A 14,011-nucleotide genomic window follows, 5' to 3' on the forward strand; every position below is an offset into this window, starting at 1 on the left:
TTGCCTTGTGTTGTGTGATTTATAAAGTCCCCACATGTACAAATTAGATTATTTGCAATGTGAATTTCATACACCTAGCCTCGAACCTGTGAACTAGATGTACCAACCAAGAATTAGATCTTCATTTGTGAACTTGCTTTCATGGATAAATATTATGATTCACATCCAATCCAAAGTATTGAAGGAAAAATAAGGTAAATTTATTCGAAAGCCATGTATGGCTTGCCTTGTGTTGTGTGATTTATAAAGTCCCCACGTGTACAAATTAGATTATTTGCAATGTGAACTTCATACACCTAGCCTCGAACTTGTTAACTAGATGTACCAACCAAGAATTTTTCATGCATGTTAACCTTAATACCAGTGTGCCCCTCAAACTGAGCCTCCATCAAAACTATTGAATCGATTCGCTTTGAGATTGCTATTGAGATGCTCGGTCAATAACGCACATTTGTTGGTTCTTTCATTGCACTCTTCTTAATTGTGTATCCTGTATCCTCTAAATTCTTCAGTTCACTAGGTGTTAAGCTTGTTCCTTTCTCTATAGGCCATATTCTTGGTACTCTTGTTGGACATTGTGTGATGGTGTTACTATCAGAGATGGTAGCGAAAGTTTACGGGGAATTTGACCAAATCCCCAATCTTGGGAATGGAACGGAGCACACATGGACACGAGAACAAAACCCTAACCGACTTAAGTCCTTTGGGAGGGAAAATCGACACCACACAGCACTCGAGAGTGTGTGTGTGTGTGTGTGTGTGTGTGTGTGTGTGCGATCTCGGTTGTCTCAGAGAGGGAGAGAGAGTGTGTGTGTGTGCAAAAACTTCTCGGGCACTCAAAAATAGAAAACACTGAGCAAAGAGAGTTGAAGATGCAATTCGGCAAGCAAGGCATGCACACGTGTATGTGTGTATGGGCTGTAGACGGAGAGAAACAGGAAGAGAATTCCAACGCTGATCAAAGAGAGAGAGAGAGAGAGAGAGAGAGAGAGAGAGAGAGATGGGGACACTTGGAGATTGAATTGAAGGTGGGGAGGGCACCCTCTGCTATACTTCTTCTCCACACGAGCAGTACAATTGCTTCTCTATGTTAAGAGAAGAAGAAAACAAGAATGCACTTTTCTACTCTCTGGTTTGTAATCACGACTCAATATTTTGCCATGACACACACTTAATTGAATTGAGACTCTCAATTCAATTAAGGTACAACTTGGGCACCCCACACTTATCACGCAGATAAAATTGGCCCCCTAACTGGCACACTGTCTGACCTAGTAGCACAAGAGGTCGGGCGTAGCCACAAAATAGCCCTCACTCACTCCCAATCCACACGAGAGATCAAAGATGAAACACATAACTCCGGAGTGGAGTTACATAAAATCACACCCCCAAAACCCCCACGAGATCCTAACACCCCCTCTCAACTCCAAGAACAACCCGAGTGATTTGGAGCGCGCAGATAGAAGCGTCTAAGGTAGAGGCTTTGTCAAAAGATCTGCTAGATTTGATGCCATAGGTCAGTACAAAAGCTCCAATGTATCGTCCAACACCTTTTCTCAAACAAAATGGTATTGGATCTCAATATGCTTGATCTTGGCATGGAAGATAGGATTTCGAGCAATCATTATACAACTCTGGTTATCGGTGGAGAGTACAATCTTTTGTTGGGGTAGCCCAACTCCTTCAAAAGACACCGTATCCAAATAGCTTCACAGGTTTCAGAACAGGTAGCACGATACTCTACTTTTGTAGAGGAAAGAGTGACGATCAACTACTTCGTACTAATCCATGAAACGAATCTTGATCCAAGTGAAAATGCATGATCAATGGTAGAATGCTTGTGATCCGAATCACCTCCCCGATCAAAGTCACACCAACCATGTTGTGTGATTGAGGACTCAAATCCTCCTACAGCATACCACAAACTAAGAGCTGGAGTATGTCAAAGATATCGCAAGATTTGGAGCACCTGCCCCAAGTGTATCTGCCAAGGCAATTGCATAAAAGAATTGAGGATGCCGATTGACTAGCTAAGATCTAGCCGAGTGTCATGAATCTAGATTAGAGAACCAACAAGATGATGGTACAAAATAACATCCCCATGTCCAAAGGAGTTGACTGTGGGAAGCTTGACATTGGCATCCATCAAAGATGAGATAGGTCAAGCCGCACTCATCTGAAACTTCTTGCAAGCAGCTCTCGGACATACCGCTGCTGCTGAGAAACAAACATTCGTGCCGGCAACTACTGAATCTCCAAACCAAGGAAGAAATGCAACAAACCTAAGTCTATCATCTCAAAGCGCTGGCATAGAGCGGACTTGATCCGCTCAATCAATTGTAAAATATTGCCGGTAAGAATCAAATCATCAATATACAAAATGAGAATACATATGTGACCCCCTCTTGATGATAGTACAAGTTGTAGTCCGCCAAGGAATGTGTGAACTCCATGGATTTTAGGAAGTCATTGATCTTCTCATTCCAAGCTCACAAAGCTTGCTTCAATCCGTACACGGCTTTGTGAAGCCGATAGACACAATCTTCTTTTCTAGGGATTGAGAAACCAAGATGTTGAGACACATACATATCCTCTTTTAGATCACCATTTAGGATTGTGGATTTGACATCCATCTAAAAGATAGGCCACTTCTCATGAGCAACAAGGGCAAAAATTGTGTGGATTGTTGTCATACGTGCAAAAGGAGCAAAGGTCTCATCAAAGTCCATGCCAACCTTTTGGGTAAATCCACAAACTACAAGTTAGGCTTTATGTTTGTCCAAATTGCCATCTGATTTGTACTTTGTCTTGTACACCCAATGTACTCTGATCACTTTCCACCAATGAGGACGAGGCACTAACTCCCAAGTATCATTTTGCTCAATCAAGCCAATCTCTGCATCCATAGTAGCAGCCTTCCACTCTAGTTGTGAAAGAGGTTCTTCAATGGTGATTGGTTTGTGCGCCTGCATGATAGTAGTCAGCAAAGCATAATTGTTCTACAAGACTACACTCACAGACTTGGATTGTTGTGACGTTTGAGATTGAGCCCAACAGACCCAATGTCGGAGAAGATGTAATATCGATAATTCTCGAGTCTTTCAAAGCCTGGATCACCCAACAAGGATAACGCTCAAGCTCTTCTGCTACTTCCACTTGTTCAAGAAGATGATCCAATCTAAAGCCAGGATTGTTACAAGACAACTCATTGGGACCATTGTCTTCATCTGTAAAAATATTCACCTTCTCCAAAATAGGCGCTTTTGTGGCCGTGTCCAAAAAGAAGGTAAACGGTGGAAATTTGATGAAGTAGGGAAATTGTCGGAGGGTCCAACAAAAGTCTCAAAGACTATTGTATGGTTTGGTATATCAAGATCCACAAAAACATGAGGAGAGTCCCCTCTCTAAAGGTAAATTGGGAGCTCCTTCCAAAATTGAAGACTCGTCAAAGATAATATCACGACTATGCTCGATCTTCCGCGTAGCAAGACGATACGATGCAAAAACAGAATTATATCCCACATGAATCACGACTATGCTCGATCTTCGGCGTAGCAAGACGATACGATGCAAAAACAGAATTATATCCCACATGAATCAACTTGCAAGACTTTGCATCAAACTTTGATCTATCCTTCTCTAGACTATGAGCGTATGCATCACATCCAAATACTTGCAAATGGGAGATCGATGGTTTTTTCCCAAAGTAGGCCTCATAGGGAGTCATTTGGGGAATTGTGAAAGTAGGAGGGTGGTTGAGGATATGAACAAAAGTAGCCACAACTTTCGCCCATAGGAATCAAGGCATATCATGATGCTCCAACATAGTACATCCCATCTCCACAGTCATTGTTTGATTCTTCCACTCCACAACCCCATTCTCTAACAGAGTGTCGACATTGGAAAATTTGCAGTAGATTCCAAACCTCGTACAATAGTCAACAAATCGATGCAATGTAAATTTTGAATCGTGATTGGAACGGATAGCCTTCACATGGTGTCTTGATTCTTTCTCAACATGTGCTTTCTAACAAATAAATGTAGAAATGGCTTTGAACTTGTTAGTAAGAAAGTATACCCGCAGGAATCTGTTGTAGTTGTTGACAATAAGCATGAAATACTTTGAGCCTCCTAGAGAGTCCACGGACATAGGAATGCAAAGATCCATATGTACCAACTCGAATGGTTGAGCCTCCTAGAGAGTCCACGGACATAGGAATGCAAAGATCCATATGTACCAACTCGAATGGTTGAGTAGCTCTCCTAGAAGCCTTCTTTGGAAAAGCTTCCCTATCTTGCTTCCCACAGATGCATGGAATGCATCGTACTTTGAGCCTCCTAGAGAGTCCACGGACATAGGAATGCAAAGATCCATATGTACCAACTCGAATGGTTGAGTAGCTCTCCTAGAAGCCTTCTTTGGAAAAGCTTCCCTATCTTGCTTCCCACAGATGCATGGAATGCATCGTCCTTTGGGAGGTCAAACAGCCGTCCACCAATTACTGTGTGAAAGCAAGCCAAAGAGAACTTGCATGGAGATGTCTATAGCAGTAGTGCCATAGATCTCCTAAGTTGTTAGTAATAGTTGAGAGGGCATGTAGCTTGTACAAGCCACCAAAAGAAAATCCCCCTTTGACTTCTTGTCTCGTCTCCTTGTCTTGGATTGATACTAAATCTTCATCAAAGACCTCCTACTTCCCTAGCTTGCAAATCTCATAGATTAAGAGTAAATGGAAACCAAGTTGTGAGGGCAATAGATTACCTAGGAAGAGTGTACGCCTCCCTTGCCATCCAAAATCAAGCTCATGATCCCCTCATTGCATATAAGGATCTGAGACTTATTGCCGATACATACGGCTCTATCTCGAGGAAAAAAGTTGCTCAAGTTGAGATACAATGGAGTCATATGTCAAGCTGCACCACTATCAATAATCCATTCTCATTGAGAGGGAATGGGATTGCTTATTGTAATTGCTATAAGAACAGTGATCTCTCTAATGAAGGCCCGTAGCAACTAGTGGAGTGGAACCAAAAGTGCCTTGTCAATGAGGGCACTTCCTCTAATAGTGGCCTCTTTTCCCACAATTACTACATGTCCTCTAAGCATGCAGAGCATCTCGCTTTGATTGAAAATGCTGCTGAGTAGGACTCGACTGGGGGGTGGATCCCCTCAAGGTAAAGTTGGAGGAGCAAGATGTCGTGGATTACTTGGGCCAGCTTGGGGTTGAGGCCTAGGAGGAGTAGGTGCTAGAGCCTCTATGGTCCAAAAGTTGCCTTGCCAAGTAATCCGCCTGCTTACCTAGAGATATTCCAATCTTCTTGTTCAAGAAGAACTTGACTACTGGCTGAACAGGGCCCTTTGAAGTATTCAGGATATATGAAAATGGTTCAGTTCAGTTAAAAGATCTAGAAGGCCTGGAATTTCCTGAATGGGTGAATATTGCAAAAATTAAGAAATACCAGATAAGGTCTGGGGTTCAAGAAGCAGCTGATCAGGAAGTGCCACCACAAGAGAACCTAGAAGAGGGTGAACCAAGAGAGGCAACACTGGGAACTGAATATGAAGGGAGAAATCAAGGGGTAAGGGCACCAAGAGTGACAATAAGGGCGGGTTCAGATAAGGCGGCAGCCAAGCTGCCGCCAGCCTGCGCTGCAATCGCAGAGTGCCCCATGGCACCTTTCATTCACAGTGGGCGGTGGAAATCCACCCCCCCCTTGCCACGTGATGGAAGAAGGGGGTTGATGTTGTGCCGACCCCCCCCCCCCCCTCGCCCAAAATGTATTCCACCCTCCATGTGCAGGAGGAGCCCACGAAATTCCCAACGTCCATTTTTCCCAACGTTCATTTTCCAACGTTCATTTTCCAACGTACAAACCCCCCCCCCCCCCCAACACCCTTCAATTTCCTATAAATTAAAGGGTTTAGGGTGAGATTTTGTACCCTCTAGAATTTCTAGAGAACATAATAAGCTTCACAAGTTCCATTCTCCAAGGTGCTTTTACATGCACTTCAATCATGCTTTCTTTTTATCCACCCATTTACCTTTCTTTTAATGTTTTTGTGGTACACTTGCCATGCCTTTGACATTGTGTGCTTTTGTTTTTCTTTTAGGGGTGTGCGAAAAGGGCGGGAGGCAACGTGAAGCGAGCGCATAAGGTGACCCCTCACAAACCGCATTTCCATTATCATGACTTATCTATGTGTTTTTAATTTATGTGGTGCTAATATTCTCTTCGTGTTTGATGTAGGTACTATGGATTCCAACACGAGCCATGAATTTGATTCATCGCAACAACGAGGCGACGATGATCCTATTTTCTCCCAAACTTCTCTCCCGCACTCTAATTTCTATTCATTTCCCCATCCTCCTTTTCATGTGCCACCTCATGGCTTCCAAGCCATGCTCAATTCTCCTTCCTTTTCTCCAAACTCTCCCTTCATGTTTCGCCCCCCCATTCACCTATGGTAGCGCAACCTCCTAATCGATCATCCCCCCTAGGTATCCCAAACAAGGGTTCCATTCCCAATTCCCCAGGAAGCCAACCATCACCCAACTCGCTCAATAACTCCCCTTTATCTTCTCAACCAAAGCGAGTTCGTGGCATGAGGAAGGAGCCTAGCAATGAGGAGATTGTGTCAGAGACCCAACCTGCGCCAAAGAAACCCAGGAACTCCAAGGTGGTGGTGGACTTGGGGGAAGATGACGACAACGACAATAAGAAGCGAACCGTAAGAGGGGTCATGAACACAGACAAGCGTGGGCATATCCACGGCCTCAAGGCTTTGTAAAATGCTATCTCCTAAGTGCTTATAGTGCTACCATGTTCAAGCGGCGTCTTAGGGTTAGCAAAGAAACCTTTCATTACCTTTGTGGGAGTCTAGCACCATTCATGCAAAAGAAAACCACAAACTTCCGTGTGCCTGTGTCTATTCAAGATAGGGTAGCCATTGCTCTAAGCAGACTTGCTACAGGAGATGGACTACTGGGCCTTGGTGACACCTATGGTTGTGCTAAGAGCACATGTTGTGAAATAATCCTTGCATTTTCCAAGACAATTGTGAAATCGGGTCTCCGGAATATGTACATAAGATGGCCTTCAAGATCTCGGCTTGCAACGAGAGTTTGAGGCACTTAGGGGAATTCCCTACGTCGTTGGTGCGATAGATGGTTCTCACATCCCCATCATTGCACCCCGTGACAACCATGTTGACTACTTCAATCGGAAAGGGTTCCACTCTATTTTGCTACAACTAACAGTAGCCGCCAATTGCTCAGTATGGAATTATGATGTCGGTTGGGCCGGATCAGCGCATGACTCCTTGAACTTCTCCAGAAGTGATATAGGGCAAGCATGTGCAAGGGGCGAGCTGGGTAACTATTGTTTGGTTGGCAACTGTGCTTACCCCGCACAGCCATACATGTTAGTGCCTTTCAAAGGATGCAAGGAAGGGTTGACACGTCTAAAGTACCATTGGAATTTCATTCAATCGAGCACAAGGATGCCAGTTGAGAGAGCGTTTGGTATGCTCAAGGAAAGGTTTCGCATCTTGCTAAAAAGATGTGACATGAATCTACGTCATGTCCTAGATCTTGTTGCGGCTTGTCTTGTGCTACACAACATTTGTATCCAACATGGAGAGTCTTTTGATATGGAGTGGGTACGTGAGGCGGAAGCAGAATTGTCAGCATGCTCTGGACGTGTAGAAGAGGATCGAAGAGCAATAGCTACCTCCATGAGGGAGCATCAAGCAATACGTGAAGTTGACATAGAGGATGCAATGGAGCGCGCTCAAGGAGGCAATGAAGGGGGTGCGAGTGACCTTGGAGTTGGCTCGGAGCGGCGAGATAGTCTTGCCCGAACAATGTATAGAGAGCAAGCAAGGATGAATGTCCTACAAGTTTTTGGAAGGGCGGCTTTAGAGGAGCTGGACTCACCTACCAACTCCGATTAAGCCTTTGTAATACAAGTCTTTTGTCTGGCTTATTGTGGTTTGTAGTGTGGCTTCTTTATTTTTGTAGTTACACTATGCTTTGTGGACATAATATAGCTTTGTTCTATGGTTTTTGGTATGGTGTTTACTCTTTCTTCCGCCGCCCCCCAGTGTTCACAGTGGGCGGCGGAAGAAGTCAGGCTCCCTTTTACTTCCCCCTCCCTATGTGAACACTTGGACGGCGGAAGTGTGCATTTTGTAAGAGTTCCACCTGGAAAAGTGTGTTTGAGAGTATGTTTTCCGTCGCTCCAATGTGAACCCGCCCTAAGAGTGACCAGACAGTAGGCTCAAGAGGCGGGAAGCTGACATGGCAATAGTAGCTGTCACTAAAAATAATTATGAAAATAGGGGGAAAAAATTAAAAATAAAGATCATAAGAAATGATTGTGTAGGATTGAGCATTATAGGGCTTTTAATGCTGATTCTGATAGGATCGTGGGTGCACAACTCGATGGCAAGCACCGATAACACAGGAGAGAGAAGTAACGCGCAAAGCCATAGGGTAAACAAAGTTCTCTTTTGCGCACTATCACCTTCGTGCTCTCTATCTTCTTGTTCCCTACCATCTACTTGCTGTTCACCCTCCATCGCTACACCTTTACGCACGCAAAGCCTGCAATACATTCTCTCTCTTCAAGATAACAAGATGGCTGCTTCTGTTGCGCCAAAAATAGTCAAGATAAAAGTCCCTGAGTTGAACGCAGAAGAACGACAAGAGTTCAAAGCTGCGGGACTATACGGGCTCTATGAGATGATGCAAATGCAAGTGGATGAGTCCATAGCCGAAGAAGCAATAGCAAACTACAATAAGTCCGCCCACAAAACACGCATCAAAGGGGTAATCCTGCAGGTGACCAGGGACACATTACAAAAGTGTTTAGGGTTACCAGGGGAGTCTACAGGTCATAGCTGGACTTCCAAGGAGGTAGCAAGTTTTCTGGGGAAAACTGAAGAAGAAACAGCCAGGAGAAAGAAAGGGACACAAGGGGTGCCTACGCAGAACCTCCCAAAAAAGGAGAAGCTTATGAAGTTTGTAGCTTAGGCAGTGTGCCTGAAGAAAGATGATAAGTACTTGTCCGAACAGGCATTCTGTGAAGCAGCTAGGATGCTTGAAGGCAACAAGTGTGACCTGGCCAAATTGTTGGAAAAGGCCATGACCACTCAGATGACCGCGATAAAGGAAAAAGGGCAAAAGTTATATACTTATGCCCCAATCTGGCAAGCATTATACAAAGCCAAAGGTCGGAAAGTGTTGAAAAGGCCCAGCACGACAGAAGGTGCTGGGGTATCGAAGAAGGCAAGAATTGAAGAGGCAAAGGGTGAGGGCAGCCAGGAAGTTGGCAGTCCATAACAAGGGCAAAAGGGGGCTCAAGGCAGCCAGGGAGTGGGCAGCCCAGGACAGGGTCAGAAGGGGGCTTGAGCATTGAAAATCAATATTCAGCCAGCAGGCCTATCCCAGGAGAAGGCGCAAGCAAACTTGAAAGGGCTGTTGGCGAATATGACAAAGAAGGCCTTTGGGACTCCAACGGCTGCAAAGAAGGCTGGCCAGGAACCAGCTCAGGCTAGGACTCAGGAAAAGGAGACCCAGACAGTACCCCCAGTAAAGACCAGGGTTCAGGGGTCCCAGGACCAGCAGACTGCAGGGACAGCACCTTCAGCCCAAACCAGCACCCAAGAAGCCCCAGACACAGTTGGCAAACAAAGCTCAACCTTGGGAAAAATATGGGAAAACCAACGCAGCAAGGTTGACAGGCCAGCTCAATTGAGTTTAAAGACCTGGGGGAGACTGGTAAAGGTGGATTATTGTTTCTTGAAACCTCAGAAATTTTATTGCCTAAAGAGCAGCAACCCAATAACCTGGAAATTAACCTGAGGGCAACAATGATAGCAATGAATACAATGGCTCTTCAGGTGGGACAACTGGCCCAGGCAGCCCAAGAAGGATCGGAAAGGGCCAGAAGGGAGCAAGCTTTCAAAGAAGAAGTCAACCAATTGGAGGCTCAGGTGGCTGACAATGCCAAGAAAGAGCAAATGCTTAAAAAACAAGTCATTCAGCTGGAGGCCCAGGTGGCCGAATTAAAAAATCAAGCCAAGGAGAGCCAGAATGAAAAAGAGCAATTAGAAACCCAGAAGCAAAAGTGGGCAAAGGAGAGGTCTAAGTCTAAAAAGAGGCTTAGGAAGGCTAAAGAGGAGGTGGAACATCAGAAGAAAAAAGCAGAGGAAGAGACAACTAGGGCCAAGGAATGCACGGATAAGTTTAATCTGGCCGTCCTCTTAAGGTTAATGGAGGGAATGACCGATCCATCGGAAGAAGGTCTCTGGGTGGATGCTGGGATAGTTCAGCAACTCACGACCAATGCCCATGAATTGATAGCCCAGCACACTCAGAGTCTGTTAAGTGAGCTTTCAAAAGGTAAGGAAGAGGAAAAGAATGAAGAGGAAGAGGAGAGGGAGGAAAATTCAGATGAGGATCATAGTTCTGCTGGGTCTGACTCTCAGACGGATAAAGATGATCATGATGGACCAGGAGGATTAGCTCAAGGGGGAGCAGAGGAACAGCAGCCCACCGGCTGAGTATGGGGGAGAAGAGCCAACCCAGGAGACAACTGGGGAGCAGCAGCCACCGGCTGGGGAAGGAGAGCCAACCCAAGAAAAGGCTGGGGAGGGGGAAGGCCAAGAGAATGCTGAGACAACTGGGGAGCAGCAGCAGTCACCAGCCGGCGAAGGAGAACCAACCCAAGAAAAGGTTGGGGAAGGAGAAGGCCAGGATGATGTTGGAAAGGACACTCCCCAGAAACAGAAGAATCAAGAGAAATTGGGGGAAGGGGCAGATAATCAGAAGCAGAAAGGCAAGTGGTATGGGCAGAAAACATTTATAGTCAATCTGATAAGTAGACTGAAGAAAGACCACGAGGAGTTAAAAATTTTCAAAAGAGATCATCGACTCAGCAAGTTCACAGTAGCTGGGCTTGGATATGATCAAAGATTGACTGAGCTGAAAAGTAATATTAAAGGATTTTTGAAAAATTGGCCCAGGAAACTACACACGCCAAAAAAGTGCCGACTACCTCCTCACCCAGCGTGCATTCAAGTATTGGATGAACCGCCAAAAATAACCCTTCTAGAGGAGGAACAGTTAAGGCTCAGGGATACAACCTATAGTTTAAAAAGTCTGGCGATCAAGGTTGAGCTCCTACTGGGAGAAAAACCCAAGTACACCTGCATGGAGGAGTGCAGATGAGGAGTTCAGGCAATCATTGAACAGGCTCAGTCCCTGAAAGAAGATTTAAAAAATGAACTGGATCAGATCCAGATCCCAGAAGGAGAAGGGACTGAGCGCTGGGAATAGTGTTTGACCCAGGCTCTTGGTTGGCTCCAGAAGTGGTTCGGGGTTTTTAGAGGAGAGGTAAACTACATGGAAGAAGTCTTGGCTCAGTTGCCTGATAGCCCAACATTACTCTATGCGGTAGCTCCTCCACCTGAGGCACTTCCCCCCTTCTACCCAGTATTATTCCCTAACATGACACAGCCACTGGATGCTGATACATATGTGGCCCTAACAAAGGATTTCAATAATTGGAGTGCACATATGGAAGGAAATAAGAAGATGATGGAGCAGACGATTCAGAATCTGCAGGGCCCAGATAAAGAGCTTTGCCAAGATATGTTTGATAACTGGGCCCGCCATCAAAAAATGCTTATCAGACTCTGTAACGACCTGCTCCAGCATCATGTGTTGGCTCAGAGGGTACCACCAGAAAGTCAGGAAAAGATGAGCCTAGACTCGGAGGTTCAGTATCTGGCTAATAAACTATTAACAGCCAGGATTCAGGCAAAGAGACTTGCCTTTGGGTCTTGGCTGGCTACTGCTTACTGGTGTACACAACTGGCCAGGGCTAGGGCAAACAGTGACCCTAACATAATTGAAGATATTAAGGATGGGAAGCGCAGGTGGCAAAGGGTGCACATATTTGAAAAAATAAGGGCCTCAAAAATTTGTAAACCTGAGGTGCACGGCACTACCTCTGGCGATCTCTGGGAGGCTGCAAAAAGAAGAGAAGGGGAACCGTACGACGATGAAGTGGCCAAGGGACTACATCTTGACCATGAGCTGGAGTGGGAGAGAGTGAAGAAACAAGCCCAGGAAGGCAGAAGAGCTGAAGATGAAAAGGAAGAAGCTAGAAAGAAAAAGGGCCAAGGAATTGAGGCAGAAGCTGGGACTTCTGGTTCTGGCAAGAAGAGTAAGAGTCAGAAGAAGAGCAAGATGGCTAAAGAGCCACCCCCAGTAATGGAGGAAATTGATTTTGATTAATCTCCTGGATTGGGATGTGTCACAGCAGCTCCAACCATGATAGTTGGCTTGTTAAAGGTGCTACACATCTGAGACAGCACTGGGAAATTACCCTCAATTGAGTTTCGCAGATTCTTTTCAATTCACCATAGGGTGTCTTCAGACCAGCAGCAGCTGGAGGATTCCTCTGGGATTACTGGCCTGGGAAGCTGGAGCTTCCAATCTCCCACATTCCTGGGATTTTCATTCAACCAGAGGCAGATGCTGATTCAAAAAAAGGGAGAAGAATGTTAAGGGTAAAAGTAGATGGCCGGCATACGAAAGGATGTCCAGTCGGCAAGTGACAGCTCAATGGGAGCCGTTAGAGTTCAAACGAGCACAAGCCCTCATAAAAGAAAGAGCGGCAAAGGCACGCGGTGCGCGAGGATACCGAAGTGACGTCGACTTACTACCACTGTGTGTGTGTGTGTGTGTGTGTGTGTGTGTGTGTATGTGTGAGTGGGCTATCTTAGCCTTGTAATCAGTGTACTTTGTATTGTGTAGGTTACCTATTTGTGTATCTGAGGTTGTGTATTAACAGTCCAGCAGTATCTCTAACTGTGAGATTTGACTGCTTACACAGTGTTGTACTTCTCTTAGTATCAATGAGTTAATCTGGTTTATAGTAACAGTCCCTGGTAATCTTTGGTGTACAAGGTTTTCTTGGTGTCAGCTAGTGGTTGTCTAGCAGGTCCTCTTGGTACAGTCAAGGACTGTCACCATAGTTAGCTCACCTAGACTTTGTGTGTAGCAAGTAGTACAGTTCAACAGGTCCTTACAAAGTAGTGAAGAAGTACGACAACGGCAGCTATCAGCTCATGGATGCAACAGGTACACTTCATAAGACACGGGTGAATGGATGGCGACTCAAGCCATATTCTCCTCACAATTCCCCAAGTAGTCACCATCATAAGGTCGTAATCAAGGAATTAAGGCGGTCACCTCTAATGAAGAAAATGCTACTTTGGAGCTAGGTTACCTTATCATAAGTGCCAAGCTTCTTTCTATTACTCCCTAATCTCAAAAGGAGCCTCTCTTTTCATGCTCCATAGCCACTAAACCTCTTCCCCTTGACGGCGACAATTGTACTCTCACTTTCAACAATGGAGCTTCCACTTTCTATGGTAAAGAGTCTTGCTTATGGTGTTTTTGTGTTGTTATGTTGAGTGATTGTATGCCGTGGGTCTTGTTTCAAGTCTATGTGAGTTTGATGCATGCTTGTGTGCATGTATGTGAGGTGGTGGGCTGATTTGCCCTTTGTGTCTTGTGTGTTATGTGTTGGAAGTGGTATAGAATCCCCACGTGTGCATAGCATCCAAGCAGTAAGGCTTGTTGATTAGCTATAATCGCACTTTTGGGAGTTTGTTTCCACTGAGATGGTTGTGCGTGTTTATGTTGTTGAATTAAGGATATGTGAAACAAGATTGCATGACTAATCACTCAAATGTGGGTAGAGTTGTTGCCGTTAAGGAAGCTCATTTGTTTGAAGTGCTTGATGCTTGATTTGGGATATAGGTGCCACTGAAATTCTTGCTTGTTTGATGCATGTTAGCATGAGGTTTTGTTTCTCAAAATAGTGCATATGTTGTGTTTTTGGTGTGAAAGTGTTGTGTCAATCTCATGAGAATATTCATTCATTAGCTTACTCATTTCATTAGTTATGTTTGCTTCATTAAGGCGTGTATTTA

The sequence above is a fragment of the Cibotium barometz genome, chromosome 7, assembly GCF_041138505.1.
Source record: "Cibotium barometz isolate CiBa-2024 chromosome 7, ASM4113850v1, whole genome shotgun sequence".
Taxonomy (NCBI): domain Eukaryota; kingdom Viridiplantae; phylum Streptophyta; class Polypodiopsida; order Cyatheales; family Cibotiaceae; genus Cibotium; species Cibotium barometz.